Below are 8,015 nucleotides of genomic sequence, written 5' to 3'. Positions count from 1 at the left end.
GACAGTGTACAGTACAGGGGTGGATGGTGTCCACCACTGCCCAGTGAGCCCTACCTCCTATCATGACTGACAGTGTACAGTACAGGGGTGGATGGTGTGCACCACTGACCAGTGATCCCTATCTCCTATCATGACTGACAGTGTACAGTACAGGGGTGGATGGTGTGTAAGGTACAGGGGTGGATTGTGTGCACCACTGACCAGTGATCCCTACCTCCTATCATGACTGACAGTGTACAGTACAGGGGTGGATGGTGTCCACCACTGACCAGTGAACCCCATCTCCCATTATGACTGACAGTGTACAGTACAGGGGTGGATGGTGTCCACCACTGACCAGTGAACGCTACCTCCTATCATGACTAACAGTGTACAGTACAGGGGTGGATGGTGTCCACCACTGACCAGTGATCCCTATGTCCTATCATGACTAACAGTGTACAGTGCTAGGGGGGGATGGTGTCCACCACTGACCAGTGAACCCCACCTCCCATTATGACTGACAAGTGTAAAACAACACTGAGCTCAGATGCCCTCAGCAACCATCCATACCCATACCCATCACTGGATTGTCTGATTCATTTCTCTAGGGGCCATATTTGTCAAAAAAGGTGAATAATGGGATCGGATCATGAGACCCACTGACCTGGTTAATAAATTTCATCATCTAACATATTACGTTCATTTATGTTCATGATGTCAGTCACTTGATTGTCATGTCCAGACTCGCTTTCTTACTGACAGATCATTGATTCCCCATTGCACAAATCCATGCTCATGCTATCGATCACTGGAAAATCTGGTCAGACTTGAATATTTACTGACCACTGTCATATAGCTATACGAGTGTGGCATATAACAAAACTCACTCACTCACAGATCACTGCCATATAGCTATATTGCTGAGTGTGGCATAAAACAAAACTAACTCACAGATCACTGCCATATAGCTATATTGCTGAGTGTGGCATAAAACAAAACTCACTCACTCACAGATTACTGCCATATAGCTATATTGCTGAGTGTGGCATAAAACAAAACTCACTCACAGATCACTGCCATATAGCTATATTGCTGAGTGTGGCATTAAACAAAACTAACTCACAGATCACTGCCATATAGCTATATTGCGGAGTGTGGCATAAAACAAAACTCACTCACTCACAGATCACTGCCATATAGCTATATTGCTGAGTGTGGCATAAAACAAAACTCACTCACAGATCACTGCCATATAGCTATATTGCTGAGTGTGGCATTAAACAAAACTAACTCACAGATCACTGCCATATAGCTATATTGCGGAGTGTGGCATAAAACAAAACTCACTCACTCACAGATCACTGCCATATAGCTATATTGCTGAGTGTGGCATAAAACAAAACTCACTCACAGATCACTGCCATATAGCTATATTGCGGAGTGTGGCATAAAACAAAACTCACAGATCACTGCCATATAGCTATATTGCTGAGTGTGGCATAAAATAAAACTCACTCACAGATCACTGCCATATAGCTATATTGCTGAGTGTGGCATAAAACAAAACTCACTCACTCACAGATTACTGCCATATAGCTATATTGCTGAGTGTGGCATAAAATAAAACTCACCCACAGATTACTGTCATATAGCTATATTGCTGAGTGTGGAGTAAAACTAAACTAAACTCACTCACAGATTACTGCCATATAGCTAGAATATTGCTGAGTGTGGCATTAAACAAACAAACAAACTAACAAAAGAAGACACAACCACATGTTCTGATATGTTTTTTGTTTATTCTCTCTGATGAGTCTGATCTGTCCACGTCCAGGTCACGGAGCATACAAAAGCTGTTCAGTACCACACCCAGATTCCGGTGTCTGCAGTTGCCATGGCAACTGCGATGGAGACCAGGTCGGAGAGAGTGATGATGATGTAGATGATGCATTGATGCTGAGCCCCAAACATGATCCTATACAAACATTTATGGACTTTACAAAAGATATTTATACTATGAGCAAGATCTCCACAAAACGTTCATGGACCTGTCAAAATACTTTGTGAAACAAACAGAATCTCTAATGACATTCAGCGCTGATAAAAGTTTTTTTCTGTCTCTGATAAACAGGATCTCCCCAAACATTTAGAGACCTATTCTTATTTTCTCTCAGATAAACAGGACCTTGCCATACATGTAGGGGGTGGATACATTTAAGCCCTTGAGTAATAAACAAACTCTCTGCTATCTTTTATTGACCTCAAAAGTTTGGATTTTTGTACTAACCAGAGCTAATTTACACAAATGCAATATTTTTTTTTCTAATAAGAAAGATCTCTACAATGATTTAGGGACCTAACTATGTGCAAGGTTTAAACACAATCTCTGAAAGCCACTAACCACAATAACATGAAATAAGGTTTGAAAAAAGTTGTCATTAAATATCTTACTCTATTATTATTATATTTTTAATGTTTAAGAAGTTAAAATGTATGACTATTTTATTAGCTTTTATATTAATTTATTACACCCTTAATGGGATTAATCCCTAGCTGATATATTAATTTATTACACCCTTAATGGGATTAATCCCTAGTTGATATATTAATTTATTACACCCCTAATGGGATTAATCCCTAGCTGATATATTAATTTATTACACCCCTAATGGAATTAATCCCTAGTTGATATATTAATTTATTACACCCCTAATGGGATTAATCCCTAGCTGATATATTAATTAAATGATAAGCAGTAAATTCTCTTCTGATCCACACATTACCTAAACCTCATTCTGACTTGCATCATGTTTTGAAATCCTTATAAGGAATTAAGGCTGTTAAACCAAATACCGTAATTCTTACCAGGAAACATAAATTGTTGAAACGAAACAATTACATATCTAAAACATGATCAAATGTCATACAGACATTCATTCTGAATTATAATTATCAGAGGAAAAACAGTATGAAGCATGATGAGAGTCGTACATTCACCATTACAAAGATTCTGTAAAATTTGAAAAGAAATCTGTTTGAGAAAAGACTTCAACAAAATACCCTGACCACAAGTATCAAAATAGGTTTTTCCCTGACACTTTCTCTTTTTCAGAAATGCTTTATAAGTTTCCTTTCAAAGTACATTGATGATCTGGGTGCCATTGTACAAAGTGATCTTAGCGCTAAGTTGACTCACATGTCTTAACACAGACTTAAGGTAGTATTAGCGCTAAGGTTATTTTGAACACAACAGCTACCTGGGAGTCATTGTACAAAGTGATCTTAACGCTAAGTTGACTCACATGTCTTAACACAGACTTAAGGTAGTCTAAGGTTATTTTGTACAACAGCAACCTGGGTGCCATTGTACAAATTGATCTTAGCTAAGTTGACTGTACCTCCCTGTCTCAACATGGACTCATATCATCAGTCTTAGCACTAAGGTCATGTTGTCCAACGACAATGTTTGAAAAAGTCCGAGCATTTAGAGCTGAGGCTCATCCACCATGAAGACAATGAAATGGTGCCCACACAAAAAGTTAGCAAAAGTACATAGTACACAAAGTCAACTCATAAGCAATTGTTTGTAACTTGTATAAAAAATACAAGTTGATAAACATGTACAAATTGTATCATAATAAGTTATTGGTTGCTCCATGCACATGCAGAGGCAGCTGAGGCGTCAAGGTCACTCTGAAAATAAAGATTGCTTTGGACATCGGCTCGCTAATGCTTGTTTGTGACTTATAGAAACATCTCACACATATTGTAAGGCCATAAAAAAACACGTTTCTCAACACACTCAATACGTAAGGGCGTGACAACCTTACATCTGTTTCATGTTTTGGATAGTCACGATATGGTTAAAATACTGTCAATGTGACTTTAAACTTTAACTCAATCACTATTTATTTTGGTTGTGGTAAAATCTCCTGAGACAATAAATTCTAAAAAAACAACTTTAAGTACAATATCACTTCACAAACAAAAACCTTAAAATATGATTCCTTCTAAAATATCTTTCTTAAAAGTTAAGAAAATTAAGCTATAAAATTTGCTTTTATTTTGTAACTTAGCCATTCTTTCATTCTTTGATTACTTAAGCCGAAAATTAAACGGAAAATACACCATTGTAATAATCGCCATGTTGAATTTTGTTTCCATTTCGAAATAAGGCAAGAATGTTATTGCTTCTAGCATGCATCTACTTAACATGCCTTCGATCAGTGGAATAAATCCATTAATCACGCATTAATATAATCAGCTGTTCTTTATAACAACAGCACAGCATATTTCCACGTTCACCTTTAAAATACATAACGTGTTGCTATGGAAACAACGGTGGGCACTGTAATTAGTTGTACTTTATTACAACAGGATATTTTTCATGCTCACTACAGTATGTATTTTGTTGCTATGGACACAATTTTCAGTTATGGGACAAGTTTAGAATACTAAGCTGTTGCAGGAGCTAATCCCTGTAGTCTTGAGAAGAAATTATTCTTCCAACTAGAAGAGAAAGATACTACCGTTCATTACAATCTCTCTTCATATTTTGATGTAATTTATGAAAAGAATCAATAACTTCAAATAAAATATTTTGATGATTAGATTCTTTAGGGTTGAAACTTAATGAATATCTGAAGGTGAGAGTCCGGCTGATGTCAAATATATATGTGCCTCTTTTGTCTTAAGCAGTTCAAAATCATTATTACATACTCTTCATAAGCAAATTTGCTGACCAATGCTGGTCACCACAACAGAATAACTGAACATAAGAACACTGAATGGTTATTTTAAAACATTTTCAAAGAGCCATCAACCATTTTATGCCTCTTCCTATGTATACAGAATTCACATTTTTCTAAAATTCTTCAACATCATTGTCTGTACATTATGTTCAAAATAAAACTTTTATAGACATGCCATGCTAAATAAACACTAGAGAAAAACATATATGTTTGAGGTATTCTTCACTTTGTTCATATGGCATAAATAACAGAGTAATAGAGGGGTAAAATATGATGACAAATGAATCCATAAAAATTGTGAAAAAAAATAAATTGAAAGAATTACTTGTTGACCTTGCAAAATACAAAAGATCCAATGCAACTAAAATCGTGTATTATTTTTGACCATTACTACAAAGTATATGAAAACCGACACTTGGCATCTTAAAATGCTCATTTACAAAACACTTGTATAAACGACAACAAAATGGACTTCAAAATGAAGACAACAATGATATCTGTAGAGCGGCTAATCAGCTACAGGCAGGTTTTTGGTCAGATATTTTTCAAGTAGTCAATACACAATGAGAACGTATGTACAAGGGTCATGATCCATGAAAGCAATTTCATACAAAATGGGAGTGCCGTAGTTACTTTGGCGTCGGTACAAAACACAAGGGCTGTGGTGGAAGATCGTTAGTCAACTATAGGTAAACACAAGCTGACATATGTATATTTGGTTTTGGCCCTCTAAATCTATATGTGATATTGATACAAAGGTGAAGGCTGATTCGTCTTAACACCGCAGCAGCCTGTCAAGAGGGTCATTATATATTCAGGTTGGCCATACATCCCTGTTGGGTCATACTGCAAAGTCAAAATGAAATTTTGAGATTTTTGAGAATTTGCACTTTCACTCATCTGCTTTTGCTAGGACTTGATATTGAAGAGCAAGATCACTTGTCGTTCAGCTTCCAAGAAGTCAGTGGTTCAACTGTGAACCATACAACATGTTGCAACTCCAAAAACAAAATGGTATGACCAGCAGGCATGATAAACATCATGAATATTCATCTTCCACCCCAGGAACAGTTTCGCTGTTGCACTCTGGCCTATGTTTGGGATGCCTTTGTTCAAACTGTAGACCACCATATTTCCTTAAAACGTCTGAGTTAAATTTGTAAATTTTGTTTTATATGGAAAAAAAAAATAGAAAGAAAAAAAACCCAGCCTCAGTGCTCACTTAAACATCCCAAACAATTTTGGCATCTTTCTGCAGAGGATTTTACACCACACTGAAGTACTTCCGTCATTCACACTTTCAAGACATTGATTGATTCATTTCGCAGATACAAAATAAAATAATAATATCAATAACAATAATATGTCTTTGGTCCCTCATAAGCCATGTCAATATATGTTTCTTGTTCAAACTGTCACAAAATATTTCTTGATATCCCCAGGATATATACATCCCATTATCGAAAAACTCAGATGTTCGAAGGAAATATGGTGGCATTCTTGAAAGAAATTCAGCAGTTGATCAAATATTGCTCAGCTAGATGGCCAGCATTTCTAAAACATATACAAAGTGTTTTGTTGATAAGGCAGTTGCTGTTTTTCCAAGTCTTCAACTGACAGACGTTCTGGGTAGTTGTGACACAAATAGCACCACTGTCTTCTCTCAGAATTATCTCCCTTTGCTAATACTGCACACGTGACATTTTCCACTACAGCTTGACGGAATTTCACAACCAAACAGGTAGCGACACAACGAGGGAAAAGGTAGCAAAGGGAGATAACTGAATCAACTACATCAGAAAGTCGGCCAATAATCTTCGCTTGTGAATGTAATCCTTTGCTGTGAAAAGTCATCTCCAAACCTCACTGTACCAGTGTCCCATTTCAATACACTCCACACGCAGAAATCTTTTCTTGAGCCCTTCAGCAGAAATGACTTGTGAAATATTGGAGACATGTCTTTGTCTCTGCTATGGAGTCCCCATTGTATAACAAATTGTCCGATAAGTAGTACACGTATGCCGAGTACCATAAATGCTGTCGTCATAGTAACCTGGCTACACATCCAATTGAAAGCCACGGACTGAGGCTGTGTCCTGTCACAGTAGTATTGAAATATAAATACATACATAACAATATTAACACGCTATAGCAGCACACTTGTCATTGCTAGCATTCAAACTCTTGCTGTGTGATAGCGTTCAGATCTTTCATCAGGCCCTCCAAGTTGGCCATTTCTGCTGTTAGCTCCTCGGTACTCAGAGATTTCTGAAAGAGACGGAGATACATATCAAACTATAGTCTCATTACATTTCACAAAAATCTTCATCACATAGGTCAATAAATGAATGGGGCACTTGTCCTACGGGGCAATTGTCCAGGGGGCACAGTTGATAGGGTGCTGTGAGGGCAGATAGCCAAGGGGCAGTAGTTGGGGAACAGTTGTCCGGGTAGGCACTTGGCTGCGGGAACAGTTAGCCCGATACCTAACTTTACATGCCTTTTAGCAATATTCCAGCAATATCATGGCGGGGGACACCAGAAATAGGCTTAACACAATGTATACATGTGGGGAATCAAACTCGGTCTTTCGTTTGATGAGCGAATGCCTTAACCACTAGGCTACCCTATCGCCATCACACATATCAAGAATCCTGTAGAGTTTCACAATAGAATTCAGCCCACCATGTCTGTTCCCCACTAAGATCCCAGGCAGAATTGATCTTCGGCAACCCATGCTTGTTGCTCATGCTGTCAATCACAGGATTGTTGGGTTCAGACTCAATTATTAACAAAACTGGCAGCGCCATATAGCTGGGATTAAGTTGAGTGTGACATAAACAAACAAACCTCCATGCCATTGTCTTCTTTGCCAGTTTTTCCAGCTTTGAGCGTCACATCTGGCGCTTTGGAAGTGATGAGTGGAAGTGGAGACCGAGATTTGATGGGTCCAGCGGTGATTGGTGGAGTGGGCTTCTTGTAAGGACTTAGATTAGGCTGTGGCTTAACTGCAAGAAAAATACACACCTTGGTTACAATTCCTGTAAGTGCATAATAAGACCAATTATTCTTATTTCTGAATTTCTCATTTCAAAAGTATTTCAATCTATGAAAGGGAGCAGGGCCCCTTCCCACACAGCAATCTTAAAGCTAAATTTTGGAAGGTCTTTGTTGAAATGTAATGAAATAAGTCCCAAACCATGTGATTAAAAAAAATACAGTTTCAGTTTGCTGAAAAGCAGTTTAGTTTTTGTAGTATCAGGCGAAAACAAATAGAATGTT

General features: G+C 37.7%; 1 long non-coding RNA gene across 1 annotated transcript; it reads right to left on the bottom strand.

Moving 5' to 3' along the window:
* Window positions 1-1,761: 1,761 nt before the first annotated feature.
* On the bottom strand, window positions 1,762-7,771 carry LOC137270964 (uncharacterized). The gene is made up of 2 exons (XR_010955573.1): window positions 7,584-7,771; window positions 1,762-7,001 (listed from the first exon to the last, which is right to left on the bottom strand). It is a non-coding gene; the product is annotated as an uncharacterized lncRNA (long non-coding RNA).
* Between the last annotated feature and the right edge of the window lie 244 nt (window positions 7,772-8,015).

This window comes from Haliotis asinina, unplaced genomic scaffold (assembly GCF_037392515.1).
Source record: "Haliotis asinina isolate JCU_RB_2024 unplaced genomic scaffold, JCU_Hal_asi_v2 scaffold_99, whole genome shotgun sequence".
Lineage (NCBI taxonomy): Eukaryota > Metazoa > Mollusca > Gastropoda > Lepetellida > Haliotidae > Haliotis > Haliotis asinina.
The sequence above is the reverse complement of the archived record's forward strand: the minus strand, read 5'-3'. Positions and strand labels throughout refer to the sequence as shown.